Source organism: Narcine bancroftii, chromosome 7 (genome assembly GCF_036971445.1).
Source record: "Narcine bancroftii isolate sNarBan1 chromosome 7, sNarBan1.hap1, whole genome shotgun sequence".
NCBI classification, from domain to species: domain Eukaryota; kingdom Metazoa; phylum Chordata; class Chondrichthyes; order Torpediniformes; family Narcinidae; genus Narcine; species Narcine bancroftii.
Window position 1 is genome coordinate 132,758,423 of NC_091475.1, and position 17,077 is coordinate 132,775,499.

Genomic DNA, 17,077 nt, shown 5'->3' on the forward strand with positions numbered 1-17,077 from the left:
ATCTGATATCCCGCCTCTGTTTCCCCGCCTCTGATTCCCCGCCTCTGTTTCCCCATATCTAATTCCCAACCTCTGATGCCCCAACTCTGATTCCCTGCCTCTGATTCCCCGCGTTCTATTCCCTGCCTCTGATTCCCCGCCTGTGATTCCCCATCTCTGATTCACCACCTCTGATTCCCCACCTCTGATTCCCCATATCTAATTCCCCGCCTCTGTTTGCCCGCCTCTGATTCCCCGCCTCTGTTTCCCCATATCTGATTCCCCGCCTCTGAATCCCCAACTCTGATTCCCTGCCTCTGATTCCCCAGCTCTGATTCCACGCCTTTGATTCCCCCGTCTGATTCCCAGCCTCTGAAACACCGTGTCTGATTTCTTGCCTCTGATTCCCCGCCTCTGATTCCCCATCTCTGATTCACAGCCTCTGATTCCCCACCTCTGATTCCCCATCTCTGATTCCGCACATCTGATTCCCTGCCTCTGATTCCCCGACTCTGATCCCCTCCTCTGATTCCCCAGCTCTGATTCCCCGCCTCTGATTTCCCGTGTTTGATTCCCTGCCTCTGATTCCCCGCCTCTGATTCCCCATATCTCATTCCCCGCCTCTGATTCCCCATCTCTGATTCCCGGACTCTGATTCCCCACCTCTGATTCCCGGCCTCTTATTCCCGGCATCTGATTCCGGCCTCTGATTCCCGGCCTCTGATTCCCTGCTTCTGATCCCCCATCTCTGATTCCGCAAATCTAATTCCCTGCCTCTGATTCCCCACCTCTGATTCCCCATATCTGATTCCCCGCCTTTGTTTCCCGGCCTCTGATTCCCCGCTTCTGATTCTGATTCCCCACCTCTGATTCCCCATATCTGATTCCCAGCCTCTGTTTCCCCGCCTCTGATTCCCTGCCTCTGATTCCCCATATCTAATTCCCCGCCTCTGTTTGCCCGAATCTGATTCCCCGCCTCTGTTTCCCCATATCTGATTCCCCGCCTCTGAATCCCCAACTCTGATTCCCTGCCTCTGATTCCCCAGCTCTGATTCCCCGCCTTTGATTCCCCCGTCCGATTCCCAGCCTCTGAAACCCCGTATCTGATTTCTTGCCTCTGATTCCCCGCCTCTGATTCCCCATCTCTGATTCACAGCCTCTGATTCCCCACCTCTGATTCCCCATCTCTGATTCCGCACATCTGATTCCCTGCCTCTGATTCCCTGACTCTGATCCCCACCTCTGATTCCCCAGCTCTGATTCCCCGCCTCTGATTCCCCAACTCTGATTCCCCACCTCTGATTCCCCAGCTCTGATTCCCCGCCTCTGATTCCCCGTGTTTGATTCCCTGCCTCTGATTCCCCGCCTCTGATTCCCCATCTCTGATTCACCGCCTTTGATTCGCCACCTCTGATTCCCCATATCTGATTCCTCGCCTCTGTTTCCCCACCTCTGATTCCCCGCCTCTGATTCCCCATATCTCATTCCCCGCCTCTGATTCCCCATCTCTGATTCCCGGACCCTGATTCCCCACCTCTGATTCCCGGCCTCTTATTCCCGGCATCTGATTCCGGCCTCTGATTCCCGGCCTCTGATTCCCTGCTTCTGATTCCCCATCTCTGATTCCGCAAATCTAATTCCCTGCCTCTGATTCCCCACCTCTGATTCCCCATATCTGATTCCCCGCCTCTGTTTCCCCGCCTCTGATTCCCCGCCTCTGTTTCCCCATATCTAAGTCCCCGCCTCTGATTCCCCAACTTTGATTCCCCACCTCTGATTCCCCAGCTCTGATTCCCCGCCTCTGATTCCCCACATCTGATTCCATGCATCTGATTCCCAGCCTCTGATTCCCAGCCTCTGATTCCCAACCTCTGATTCCCCACCTCTGATTCCCCATATCTGATTCCCCGCCTCTGTTTCCCCGCCTCTGATTCCTCGCCTCTGTTTCCCCATATCTGATCCCCGCCTCTATTTGCCCGCATCTGATTCCCCGCCTCTGTTTCCCCATATCTGATTCCCCGCCTCTGTTTCCCCATATCTGATTCCCCGCCTCTGAATCCCCAACTCTGATTCCCTGCCTCTAATTTCCCAGCTCTGATTCCCCGCCTCTGATTCCCCGCGTCTGAATACCGGCCTCTGATTACCCGCCTCTGATTCCCCATCTCTGATTCACAACCTCTGATTCCTCACTTCTGATACCCCATATCTGATTCCCCGCCTCTGTTTCCCCGCCTCTGATTCCCCACCTCTGATTCCCAATATCTGATTCCCCGCCTCTGATTCCCCACCTCTGATTCCCCGCCTCTGATTCGCCAGCTATGATTCCCCGCCTCTGATTCCCCGTGTTTGATTCCCTGCCTCTGAATCCCGGCCTCTGATTCCCCATCTCTGATTCACCGCCTTTGATTCGCCACCTCTGATTCCCCATATCTGATTCCCCGCCTCTGTTTCCCCGCCTCTGATTCCCCACCTCTGATTCCCCATATCTCATTCCCCGCCTCTGAATCCCCACCTCTGATTCCCTGCTTCTGATTCTGATTCCCTGCCTTTGATTCCCCATCTCTGATTCCGCACATCTGATTCCCTGCCTCTGATTCCCCATCTCTGATTCCCCATATCTGATTCCCCGACTCTAATTCCCCACCTCTGATTCCCCAGCTCTGATTCCCCGCCTCTGATTCCCCGCATCTGATTCCCTGCATCTGATTCCAAGCCTCTTATTCCCTGCCTCTGATTCCCAACCTCTGATTCCCCACCTCTGATTCCCCATATCTGATTCCCAGCCTCTGTTTCCCCGCCTCTGATTCCCCGGCTCTGTTTCCCCATATCTGATTCCCGGCCTCTGGTTCCCCGCCTCTGATTCCCCGCCTCTGATTCCCCATCTCCGATTCCGCACATCTGATTCCCTGCCTCTGATTCCCCGCCTCTGATTCCCCGCCTCTGATTCCCTGCCTCTGATTCCCAACCTCTGATTCCCCACCTCTGATTCCCCGTGTTTGATTCCCCGCCTCTGTTTCCCCGCCTCTGATTCCCCACCTCTGATTCCCCAACTCTAATTCCCCGCCTCTGATTCCCCATATCTGATTCCCCGTATCTGATTCCCCGCCTCTGTTTCCCCGCCTCTGATTCCCCGCCCCTGTTTCCCCATATCTGATTCCCTGCCTCTGATTCCCCAACTTTGATTCCCAGCATCTGATTCCCCAGCTCTGATTCCCCGCCTCTGATTCCCCGCATCTGATTCCCTGCAACTGATTCCAAGCCTCTGATTCCCTGCCTCTGATTCCCAACCTCTGATTCCCCACCTCTGATCCCCAGCCTCTGTTTCCCCGCCTCTGTTTCCCCATATCTGATTCCCGGCCTCTGAATCCCCGCCTCTGATTCCCCGCCTCTGATTCCCTGCCTCTGATTCCCCATCTCCGATTCCGCACATCTGATTCCCTGCCTCTGATTCCCTGCCTCTGATTCCCCATCTCCGATTCCCCATATCTGATTCCCCGCCTCTGTTTCCCCGCCTCTGATTCCCCGCCCCTGTTTCCCCATATCTGATTCCCTGCCTCTGATTCCCCAACTTTGATTCCCAGCATCTGATTCCCCAGCTCTGATTCCCCGCCTCTGATTCCCCGCATCTGATTCCCCGTGTTTGATTCCCCGCCTCTGTTTCCCCGCCTCTGATTCCCCGCCTCTGATTCCCCAACTCTAATTCCCCGCCTCTGATTCCCCATATCTGATTCCCTGCCTCTGTTTCCCCGCCTCTGATTCCCCGCCCCTGTTTCCCCATATCTGATTCGCTGCCTCTGATTCCCCAACTTTGATTCCCAGCCTCTGATTCCCCAGCTCTGATTCCCCGCCTCTGATTCCCCGTGTTTGATTCCCTGCCTCTGATTCCCCGCCTCTGATTCCCCACCTTTGATTCCCCGTGTTTGATTCCCCGCCTCTGTTTCCCCGCCTCTGATTCCCCGCCTCTGATTCCCCAACTCTAATTCCCCACCTCTGATTCCCTATATCTGATTCCCTGCCTCTGTTTCCCCGCCTCTGATTCCCCGCCCCTGTTTCCCCATATCTGATTCCCTGCCTCTGATTCCCCAACTTTGATTCCCAGCCTCTGATTCCCCAGCTCTGATTTCCCGCCTCTGATTCCCCGTATTTGATTCCCTGCCTCTGATTCCCCGCCTCTGATTCCCCATCTCTGATTCACCGCCTTTGATTCGCCACCTCTGATTCCCCATATCTGATTCCCCACCTCTGTTTCCCCACCTCTGATTCCCCGCCTCTGATTCTCCATATCTCATTCCCCGCCTCTGACTCCCCATCTCTGATTCCCGGACTCTGATTCCCCACCTCTGATTCATGGCCTCTTATTCCCAGCATCTGATTCCAGGCCTCTGATTCCCGGCCTCTGACTCCCCGCTTCTGATTCTGATTCCCTGCCTCTGATTCCCCATCTCTGATTCCGCACATCTGATTACCTGCCTCTGATTCCCCACCTCTGATTCCCCATATCTGATTCCCCGCCTCTGTTTCCATGCCTCTGATTCCCCGCCTCTGTTTCCACAGCTCTGATTCCCCGCCTCTGATTCCCCACATCCGATTCCCCATATCTGATTCCCCGCCTCTGTTTCCCCGCCCCTGATTCCCCGCCTCTGTTTCCCCATATCTGATTCCCCGCCTCTGATTCCCAACTATGATCCCCGCCTCTTATTCCCCAGCTCTGATTCCCTGCCTCTGATTCCCCGCGTTCTATTCCCTGCCTCTGATTCCCCGCCTGTGATTCCCCATCTCTGATTCACCACCTCTGATTCCCCACCACTGATTCCCCATATCTAATTCCCCGCCTCTGTTTGCCCACCTCTGATTCCCCGCCTCTGTTTCCCCATATCTGATTCCCCGCCTCTGAATCCCCAACTCTGATTCCCTGCCTCTGATTCCCCAGCTTCATTCCTGGCCTTTGATTCCCCCCGTCTGATTCCCAGCCTCTGAATCCCCGTGTCTGATAACCTGCCTCTGATTCCCCGCCTCTGATTCCCCATCTCAGATTCACCTCCTCTGATTCCCCACCTCTGATTCCCCATCTCTGATTCCCCACCTCTGATTCCCCAGCTCTGATTCCCCGCCTCTGATTCCCCAACTCTGATTCCCCGCCTCTGATTCCCCAGCTCTGATTCCCCGCCTCTGATTCCCCGTGTTTGATCCCCTGCCTCTGATTCCCCAGCTCTGATTCCCCATCTCTGATTCACCGCCTTTGATTCGCCACCTCTGATTCCCCATATCTGATTCCTCGCCTCTGATTCCCCATCTCTGATTCCCGGACTCTGATTCCCCACCTCTGATTCCCGACCTCTTATTCCCGGCATATGATTCCGGCCTCTGATTCCCGGCCTCTGATTCCCTGCTTCTGATTCTGATTCCCTGCCTCTGATTCCCCATTTCTGATTCCGCACATCTAATTCCCTGCCTCTGATTCCCCACCTCTGATTCCCCATATCTGAATCCCCGCCTCTGTTTCCCCGTCTCTGATTCCCCGCCTCTGTTTCCCTATATCTAAGTCCCCGCCTCTGATTCCCCAACTTTGATTCCCCACCTCTGATTCCCCAGCTCTGATTCCCCGCCTCTGATTCCCCACCTCTGATTCCCTATATCTGATTCCCAGCCTCTGTTTCCCCACCTCTGATTCCCCACCTCTGATTCCCCATATCTGATTCCCCGCCTCTGATTCCCCACCTCTGATTCCACATATCTGATTCCCCGCCTCTGATTCCCCAACTCTAATTCCCCGCCTCTGATTCCCCGCCTCTGATTCCCTGCCTCTGATTCCCCATCTCCGATTCCGCACATCTGATTCCCTGCCTCTCATTCCCCGCCTCTGATTCCCCGCCTCTGATTCGCTGCCTCTGATTCCCAACCTCTGATTCCCCACCTCTGATTCCCCGTGTTTGATTCCCCGCCTCTGTTTCCCCGCCTCTGATTCCCCGCCTCTGATTCCCCAACTCTAATTCCCCGCCTCTGATTCCCCATATCTGATTCCCCGCCTCTGTTTCCCCGCCTCTGATTCCCCGCCCGTTTCCCCATATCTGATTCCCTGCCTCTGATTCCCCAACTTTGATTCCCAGCCTCTGATTCCCCAGCTCTGATTCCCCGCCTCTGATTCCCCGCATCTGATTCCCTGCATCTGATTCCAAGCCTCTGATTCCCTGCCTCTGATTCCCAACCTCTGATTCCCCACCTCTCATTCCCCATATCTGATTCCCAGCCTCTGTTTCCCCGCCTCTGATTCCCCGCCTCTGTTTCCCCATATCTGATTCCCGGCCTCTGATTCCCCGCCTCTGATTCCCCACCTCTGATTCCCTGCCTCTGATTCCCCATCTCCGATTCCGCACATCTGATTCCCTGCCTCTGATTCCCCGCCTCTGATTCCCCGCCTCTGATTCCCTGCCTCTGATTTCCAACCTCTGATTCCCCACCTCTGATTCCCCGTGTTTGATTCCCCGCCTCTGATTCCCCGCCTCTGTTTCCCAATATCTAAGTCCCCGCCTCTGATTCCCCAACTCTAATTCCCCACCTCTGATTCCCCAGCTCTGATTCCCCGCCTCTGATTCCCTGCATCTGATTCCCTGCATCTGATTCCAAGCCTCTGATTCCCTGCCTCTGATTCCCAACCTCTGATTCCCCACCTCTGATTCCCCATATCTGATTCCCAGCATCTGTTTCCCCGCCTCTGATTCCCCGCCTCTGTTTCCCCATATCTGATTCCCGGTCTCTGGTTCCCCGCCTCTGATTCCCCGCCTCTGATTCCCTGCCTCTGATTCCCCATCTCCGATTCCGCACATCTGATTCCCTGCCTCTGATTCCCCGCCTCTGATTCCCCACCTCTGATTCCCTGCCTCTGATTCCCAACCTCTGATTCCCCACCTCTGAATCCCCGTGTTTGATTCCCCGCCTCTGTATCCCCGCCTCTGATTCCCCGCCTCTGATTCCCCAACTCTAATTCCCCGCCTCTGATTCCCCATATCTGATTCCCCGCCTCTGTTTCCCCGCCTCTGATTCCCCGCCCCTGTTTCCCCATATCTGATTCCCTGCCTCTGATTCCCCAACTTTGATTCCCAGCCTCTGATTCCCCAGCTCTGATTCCCCGCCTATGATTCCCCGCATCTGATTCCCTGCATCTGATTCCAAGCCTCTGATTCCCCATATCTCATTCCCCACCTCTGATTCCCCATCTCTGATTCCGCACATCTGATTCCCTGCCTCTGATTCCCCGACTCTGATCCCCACCTCTGATTCCCCAGCTTTGATTCCCCGCCTCTGATTTCCCGTGTTTGATTCCCTGCCTCTGATTTCCAGACTCTGATTCCCCATATCTCATTCCCCGCCTCTGAATCCCCATCTCTGATTCCCGGACTCTGATTCCCCACCTCTGATTCCCTGCTTCTGATTCTGATTCCCTGCCTTTGATTCCCCATCTCTGATTCCGCACATCTGATTCCCTGCCTCTGATTCCCCATTTCTGATTCCCCATATCTGATTCCCCGCCTCTGTTTCCCCGCCTCTGATTCCCCGCCTCTGTTTCCCAATATCTAAGTCCCCGCCTCTGATTCCCCAACTCTAATTCCCCACCTCTGATTCCCCAGCTCTGATTCCCCGCCTCTGATTCCCCGCATCTGATTCCCTGCATCTGATTCCAAGCCTCTTATTCCCTGCCTCTGATTCCCAACCTCTGATTTCCCACCTCTGATTCCCCATATCTGATTCCCAGCCTCTGTTTCCCCGCCTCTGATTCCCCGCCTCTGTTTCCCCATATCTGATTCCCGGCCTCTGGTTCCCCGCCTCTGATTCCCCGCCTCTGATTCCCCATCTCCGATTCCGCACATCTGATTCCCTGCCTCTGATTCCACGCCTCTGATTCCCCGCCTCTGATTCCCCATATCTGATTCCCCGCCTCTGTTTCCCCGCCTCTGATTCCCCGCCCCTGTTTCCCCATATCTGATTCCCTGCCTCTGATTCCCCAACTTTGATTCCCCACCTCTGATTCCCCAGCTCTGATTCCCCGCCTCTGATTCCCCACATCTGATTCCATGCATCTGATTCCCAACCTCTGATTCCCAGCCTCTGATTCCCAACCTCTGATTCCCCACCTCTGATTCCCCATATCTGATTCCCCGCCTCTGTTTCCCCGCCTCTGATTCCCCGCCTCTGTTTCCCCATATCTGATCCCCACCTCTATTTGCCCGCATCTGATTCTCCGCCTCTGTTTCCCCATATCTGATTCCCCGCCTCTGAATCCCCAACTCTGATTCCCTGCCTCTAATTTCCCAGCTCTGATTCCCCGCCTCTGATTCCCCGCGTCTGATTACCGGCCTCTGATTCCCCGCCTCTGATTCCCCATCTCTGATTCACAACCTCTGATTCCCCACCTCTTATACCCCATATCTGATTCCCCACCTCTGTTTCCCCGCCTCTGATTCCCCACCTCTGATTCCCAATATCTGATTCCCCGCCTCTGATTCCCCAACTCTGATTCCCCGCCTCTGATTCGCCAGCTATGATTCCCCGCCTCTGATTCCCCGTGTTTGATTCCCTGCCTCTGAATCCCGGCCTCTGATTCCCCATCTCTGATTCACCGCCTTTGATTCGCCACCTCTGATTCCCAATATCTGATTCCCCGCCTCTGTTTCCCCGCCTCTGATTCCCCGCCTCTGATTCCCCATATCTCATTCCCCGCCTCTGAATCCCCATCTCTGATTCCCGGACTCTGATTCCCCACCTCTGATTCCGTGCTTCTGATTCTGATTCCCTGCCTTTGATTCCCCATCTCTGATTCCGCACATCTGATTCCCTGCCTCTGATTCCCCATCTCTGATTCCCCATATCTGATTCCCCGCCTCTGTTTCCCCGCCTCTGATTCCCCACCTCTGTTTCCCAATATCTAAGTCCCCGCCTCTGATTCCCCAACTCTAATTCCCCACCTCTGATTCCCCAGCTCTGATTGCCCGCCTCTGATTCCCCGCATCTGATTCCCTGCATCTGATTCCAAGCCTCTTATTCCCTGCCTCTGATTCCCAACCTCTGATTCCCCACCTCTGATTCCCCATATCTGATTCCCAGCCTCTGTTTCCCCGCCTCTGATTCCCCGCCTCTGTTTCCCCATATCTGATTCCCGGCCTCTGGTTCCCCGCCTCTGATTCCCCGCCTCTGATTCCCCATCTCCGATTCCGCACATCTGATTCCCTGCCTCTGATTCCCCGCCTCTGATTCCCCGCCTCTGATTCCCTGCCTCTGATTCCCAACCTCTGATTCCCCACCTCTGTTTCCCCGTGTTTGATTCCCCGCCTCTGTTTCCCCGCCTCTGATTCCCCGCCTCTGATTCCCCAACTCTAATTCCCCGCCTCTGATTCCCCAACTCTAATTCCCCACCTCTGATTCCCCATCTCTGATTCCCGGACTCTGATTCCCCACCTCTGATTCCCGGCCTCTTATTCCCGGCATCTGATTCCGGCCTGTGATTCCCGGCCTCTGATTCCCTGCTTCTGATTCCCCATCTCTGATTCCGCAAATCTAATTCCCTGCCTCTGATTCCCCACCTCTGATTCCCCATATCTGATTCCCCGCCTCTGTTTCCCCGCCTCTGATTCCCCGCCTCTGTTTCCCCATATCTGATTCCCCACCTCTGAATCCCCAACTCTGATTCCCTGCCTCTGATTCCCCAGCTCTGATTCCCCGCCTTTGATTCCCCCGTCTGATTCCCAGCCTCTGAAACCCCGTGTCTGATTTCTTGCCTCTGATTCCCCGCCTCTGATTCCCCATCTCTGATTCACAGCCTCTGATTCCCCACCTCTGATTCCCCATCTATGATTCCGCACATCTGATTCCCTGCCTCTGATTCCCCGACTCTGATCCCCACCTCTGATTCCCCAGCTCTGATTCCCCGCCTCTGATTTCCCGTGTTTGATTCCCTGCCTCTGATTCCCCGCCTCTGATTCCCCATATCTCATTCCCCACCTCTGATTCCCCATCTCTGATACCGCACATCTGATTCCCTGCCTCTGATTCCCCGACTCTGATCCCCACCTCTGATTCCCCAGCTCTGATTCCCCGCCTCTGATTTCCCGTGTTTGATTCCCTGCCTCTGATTCCCAGACTCTGATTCCCCATATCTGATTCCCGCCTCTGAATCCCCAACTCTGATTCCCTGCCTCTGATTCCCCAGCTCTGATTCCCCGCCTTTGATTCCCCCGTCTGATTCCCAGCCTCTGAAACCCCGTGTCTGATTTCTTGCCTCTGATTCCCCGCCTCTGATTCCCCATCTCTGATTCACAGCCTCTGATTCCCCACCTCTGATTCCCCATCTCTGATTCCGCACATCTGATTCCCTGCCTCTGATTCCCCGACTCTGATCCCCACCTCTGATTCCCCAGCTCTGATTCCCCGCCTCTGATTCCCCAACTCTGATTCCCCGCCTCTGATTCCCCAGCTCTGATTCCCCGCCTCTGATTCCCCGTGTTTGATTCCCTGCCTCTGATTCCCCGCCTCTGATTCCCCATCTCTGATTCACCGCCTTTGATTCGCCACCTCTGATTCCCCATATCTGATTCCTCGCCTCTGTTTCCCCGCCTCTGATTCCCCGCCTCTGATTCCCCATATCTCATTCCCCGCCTCTGATTCCCCATCTCTGATTCCCGGACTCTGATTCCCCACCTCTGATTCCCGGCCTCTTATTCCCCGCATCTGATTCCGGCCTGTGATTCCCGGCCTCTGATTCCCTGCTTCTCATTCCCCATCTCTGATTCCGCAAATCTAATTCCCTGCCTCTGATTCCCCACCTCTGATTCCCCATATCTGATTCCCCGCCTCTGTTTCCCCGCCTCTGATTCCCCGCCTCTGTTTCCCCATATCTAAGTCCCCACCTCTGATTCCCCAACTTTGATTCCCCACCTCTGATTCCCCAGCTCTGATTCGCCACCTCTGATTCCCGTTATCTGATTCCTCGCCACTGTTTCCCCGCCTCTGATTCCCCGCCTCTGATTCCCCATATCTCATTCCCCGCCTCTGATTCATCAGCTATGATTCCCCGCCTCTGATTCCCCGCGTCTGATTCCCTGCCTCTGATTCCCCGCCTCTGATTCCACATCTCGGATTCACCACCTCTGTTTCCCCGCGTCTGATTCCCCGCCTCTGATTCCCCATCTCTGATTCCCCATCTCTGATTCCCCAATTCTGATTCCCCGCCTCTGATTCCCCAGCTCTGATTCCTCGCCTCTGATTCCCTTCCTCTGATTCCCAACCACTCATTCCCCACCTCTGATTTCCCATATTGATTCCCTGCGTCTAATTCCCCGCCTCTGATTCCCCAACTCTGATTCCCCGCCTCTGATTCACCAGCTCTGATTCCCCGCCTCTGATTCCCCGTGTTTGATTCCCTGCCTCTGATTCCCGGCCTCTGATTCCCCATCTCTGATTCACCGCCTTTGATTCGCCACCTCTGATTCCCCATATCTGATTCCCCGCCTCTGTTTCCCCGCCTCTGATTCCCGGACTCTGATTCCCCACCTCTGATTCCCGGCCTCTTATTCCTGGCATCTGATTCAGGCCTCTGATTCCCGGCCTCTGATTCCCTGATTCTGATTCTGATTCCCTGCCTCTGATTCCCCATCTCTGATTCCGCACATCTGATTCCCTGCCTCTGATTCCCCACCTCTGATTCCCCATATCTGACTCCCCGCCTCTGTTTCCCCGCCTCTGATTCCCCGCCTCTGTTTCCCAATATCTAAGTCCCCGCCTCTGATTCCCCAACTCTGATTCCCCACCTCTGTTTCCCCAGCTCTGATTCCCCGCCTCTGATTCCCCGCATCTGATTCCCTGCATCTGATTCCAAGCCTCTGATTCCCTGCCTCTGATTCCCAACCTCTGATTCCCCACCTCTGATTCCCCATATCTGATTCCCCGCCTCTGTTTCCCCGCCTCTGATTCCCCTCCTCTGATTCCCCAACTCTAATTCCCCGCCTCTGATTCCCCAGCTCTGATTCCCCGTGTTTGATTCCCTGCCTCTGATTCCCTGCCCTGATTCCCCATCTCTGTTTCACCGCCTTTGATTCGCCACCTCTGATTCCCCATATCTGATTCCCCGCCTCTGTTTCCCCGCCTCTGATTCCCTGCCTCTGATTCCCAACCTCTGATTCCACACCTCTGATTCCCCATATCTGATTCCCCGCCTCTGTATCCCCGCCTCTGATTCCCCGCCTCTGATTCCCCAACTCTAATTCCCCGCCTCTGATTCCCCATATCTGATTCCCCGCCTCTGTTTCCCCGCCTCTGATTCCCCGCCCCTGTTTCCCCATATCTGATTCCCTGCCTCTGATTCCCCAACTTTGATTCCCAGCCTCTGATTCCCCAGCTCTGATTCCCCGCCTATGATTCCCCGCATCTGATTCCCTGCATCTGATTCCAAGCCTCTGATTCCCCATATCTCATTCCCCACCTCTGATTCCCCATCTCTGATTCCGCACATCTGATTCCCTGCCTCTGATTCCCCGACTCTGATCCCCACCTCTGATTCCCCAGCTTTGATTCCCCGCCTCTGATTTCCCGTGTTTGATTCCCTGCCTCTGATTTCCAGACTCTGATTCCCCATATCTCATTCCCCGCCTCTGAATCCCCATCTCTGATTCCCGGACTCTGATTCCCCACCTCTGATTCCCTGCTTCTGATTCTGATTCCCTGCCTTTGATTCCCCATCTCTGATTCCGCACATCTGATTCCCTGCCTCTGATTCCCCATTTCTGATTCCCCATATCTGATTCCCCGCCTCTGTTTCCCCGCCTCTGATTCCCCGCCTCTGTTTCCCAATATCTAAGTCCCCGCCTCTGATTCCCCAACTCTAATTCCCCACCTCTGATTCCCCAGCTCTGATTCCCCGCCTCTGATTCCCCGCATCTGATTCCCTGCATCTGATTCCAAGCCTCTTATTCCCTGCCTCTGATTCCCAACCTCTGATTCCCCACCTCTGATTCCCCATATCTGATTCCCAGCCTCTGTTTCCCCGCCTCTGATTCCCCGCCTCTGTTTCCCCATATCTGATTCCCGGCCTCTGGTTCCCCGCCTCTGATTCCCCGCCTCTGATTCCCCATCTCCGATTCCGCACATCTGATTCCCTGCCTCTGATTCCACGCCTCTGATTCCCCGCCTCTGATTCCCCATATCTGATTCCCCGCCTCTGTTTCCCCGCCTCTGATTCCCCGCCCCTGTTTCCCCATATCTGATTCCCTGCCTCTGATTCCCCAACTTTGATTCCCCACCTCTGATTCCCCAGCTCTGATTCCCCGCCTCTGACTCCCCACATCTGATTCCATGCATCTGATTCCCAACCTCTGATTCCCAGCCTCTGATTCCCAACCTCTGATTCCCCACCTCTGATTCCCCATATCTGATTCCCCGCCTCTGTTTCCCCGCCTCTGATTCCCCGCCTCTGTTTCCCCATATCTGATCCCCACCTCTATTTGCCCGCATCTGATTCTCCGCCTCTGTTTCCCCATATCTGATTCCCCGCCTCTGAATCCCCAACTCTGATTCCCTGCCTCTAATTTCCCAGCTCTGATTCCCCGCCTCTGATTCCCCGCGTCTGATTACCGGCCTCTGATTCCCCGCCTCTGATTCCCCATCTCTGATTCACAACCTCTGATTCCCCACCTCTTATACCCCATATCTGATTCCCCACCTCTGTTTCCCCGCCTCTGATTCCCCACCTCTGATTCCCAATATCTGATTCCCCGCCTCTGATTCCCCAACTCTGATTCCCCGCCTCTGATTCGCCAGCTATGATTCCCCGCCTCTGATTCCCCGTGTTTGATTCCCTGCCTCTGAATCCCGGCCTCTGATTCCCCATCTCTGATTCACCGCCTTTGATTCGCCACCTCTGATTCCCAATATCTGATTCCCCGCCTCTGAATCCCCATCTCTGATTCCCGGACTCTGATTCCCCACCTCTGATTCCGTGCTTCTGATTCTGATTCCCTGCCTTTGATTCCCCATCTCTGATTCCGCACATCTGATTCCCTGCCTCTGATTCCCCATCTCTGATTCCCCATATCTGATTCCCCGCCTCTGTTTCCCCGCCTCTGATTCCCCACCTCTGTTTCCCAATATCTAAGTCCCCGCCTCTGATTCCCCAACTCTAATTCCCCACCTCTGATTCCCCAGCTCTGATTGCCCGCCTCTGATTCCCCGCATCTGATTCCCTGCATCTGATTCCAAGCCTCTTATTCCCTGCCTCTGATTCCCAACCTCTGATTCCCCACCTCTGATTCCCCATATCTGATTCCCAGCCTCTGTTTCCCCGCCTCTGATTCCCCGCCTCTGTTTCCCCATATCTGATTCCCGGCCTCTGGTTCCCCGCCTCTGATTCCCCGCCTCTGATTCCCCATCTCCGATTCCGCACATCTGATTCCCTGCCTCTGATTCCCCGCCTCTGATTCCCCGCCTCTGATTCCCTGCCTCTGATTCCCAACCTCTGATTCCCCACCTCTGTTTCCCCGTGTTTGATTCCCCGCCTCTGTTTCCCCGCCTCTGATTCCCCGCCTCTGATTCCCCAACTCTAATTCCCCGCCTCTGATTCCCCAACTCTAATTCCCCACCTCTGATTCCCCATCTCTGATTCCCGGACTCTGATTCCCCACCTCTGATTCCCGGCCTCTTATTCCCGGCATCTGACTCCGGCCTGTGATTCCCGGCCTCTGATTCCCTGCTTCTGATTCCCCATCTCTGATTCCGCAAATCTAATTCCCTGCCTCTGATTCCCCACCTCTGATTCCCCATATCTGATTCCCCGCCTCTGTTTCCCCGCCTCTGATTCCCCGCCTCTGTTTCCCCATATCTGATTCCCCGCCTCTGAATCCCCAACTCTGATTCCCTGCCTCTGATTCCCCAGCTCTGATTCCCCGCCTTTGATTCCCCCGTCTGATTCCCAGCCTCTGAAACCCCGTGTCTGATTTCTTGCCTCTGATTCCCCGCCTCTGATTCCCCATCTCTGATTCACAGCCTCTGATTCCCCACCTCTGATTCCCCATCTATGATTCCGCACATCTGATTCCCTGCCTCTGATTCCCCGACTCTGATCCCCACCTCTGATTCCCCAGCTCTGATTCCCCGCCTCTGATTTCCCGTGTTTGATTCCCTGCCTCTGATTCCCCGCCTCTGATTCCCCATATCTCATTCCCCACCTCTGATTCCCCATCTCTGATTCCGCACATCTGATTCCCTGCCTCTGATTCCCCGACTCTGATCCCCACCTCTGATTCCCCAGCTCTGATTCCCCGCCTCTGATTTCCCGTGTTTGATTCCCTGCCTCTGATTCCCAGACTCTGATTCCCCATATCTGATTCCCGCCTCTGAATCCCCAACTCTGATTCCCTGCCTCTGATTCCCCAGCTCTGATTCCCCGCCTTTGATTCCCCCGTCTGATTCCCAGCCTCTGAAACCCCGTGTCTGATTTCTTGCCTCTGATTCCCCGCCTCTGATTCCCCATCTCTGATTCACAGCCTCTGATTCCCCACCTCTGATTCCCCATCTCTGATTCCGCACATCTGATTCCCTGCCTCTGATTCCCCGACTCTGATCCCCACCTCTGATTCCCCAGCTCTGATTCCCCGCCTCTGATTCCCCAACTCTGATTCCCCGCCTCTGATTCCCCAGCTCTGATTCCCCGCCTCTGATTCCCCGTGTTTGATTCCCTGCCTCTGATTCCCCGCCTCTGATTCCCCATCTCTGATTCACCGCCTTTGATTCGCCACCTCTGATTCCCCATATCTGATTCCTCGCCTCTGTTTCCCCGCCTCTGATTCCCCGCCTCTGATTCCCCATATCTCATTCCCCGCCTCTGATTCCCCATCTCTGATTCCCGGACTCTGATTCCCCACCTCTGATTCCCGGCCTCTTATTCCCCGCATCTGATTCCGGCCTGTGATTCCCGGCCTCTGATTCCCTGCTTCTCATTCCCCATCTCTGATTCCGCAAATCTAATTCCCTGCCTCTGATTCCCCACCTCTGATTCCCCATATCTGATTCCCCGCCTCTGTTTCCCCGCCTCTGATTCCCCGCCTCTGTTTCCCCATATCTAAGTCCCCACCTCTGATTCCCCAACTTTGATTCCCCACCTCTGATTCCCCAGCTCTGATTCGCCACCTCTGATTCCCGTTATCTGATTCCTCGCCACTGTTTCCCCGCCTCTGATTCCCCGCCTCTGATTCCCCATATCTCATTCCCCGCCTCTGATTCATCAGCTATGATTCCCCGCCTCTGATTCCCCGCGTCTGATTCCCTGCCTCTGATTCCCCGCCTCTGATTCCACATCTCGGATTCACCACCTCTGTTTCCCCGCGTCTGATTCCCCGCCTCTGATTCCCCATCTCTGATTCCCCATCTCTGATTCCCCAATTCTGATTCCCCGCCTCTGATTCCCCAGCTCTGATTCCTCGCCTCTGATTCCCTTCCTCTGATTCCCAACCACTCATTCCCCACCTCTGATTTCCCATATTGATTCCCTGCGTCTAATTCCCCGCCTCTGATTCCCCAACTCTGATTCCCCGCCTCTGATTCCCCAGCTCTGATTCCCCGCCTCTGATTCCCCGTGTTTGATTCCCTGCCTCTGATTCCCGGCCTCTGATTCCCCATCTCTGATTCACCGCCTTTGATTCGCCACCTCTGATTCCCCATATCTGATTCCCCGCCTCTGTTTCCCCGCCTCTGATTCCCGGACTCTGATTCCCCACCTCTGATTCCCGGCCTCTTATTCCTGGCATCTGATTCAGGCCTCTGATTCCCGGCCTCTGATTCCCTGATTCTGATTCTGATTCCCTGCCTCTGATTCCCCATCTCTGATTCCGCACATCTGATTCCCTGCCTCTGATTCCCCACCTCTGATTCCCCATATCTGACTCCCCGCCTCTGTTTCCCCGCCTCTGATTCCCCGCCTCTGTTTCCCAATATCTAAGTCCCCGCCTCTGATTCCCCAACTCTGATTCCCCACCTCTGTTTCCCCAGCTCTGATTCCCCGCCTCTGATTCCCCGCATCTGATTCCCTGCATCTGATTCCAAGCCTCTGATTCCCTGCCTC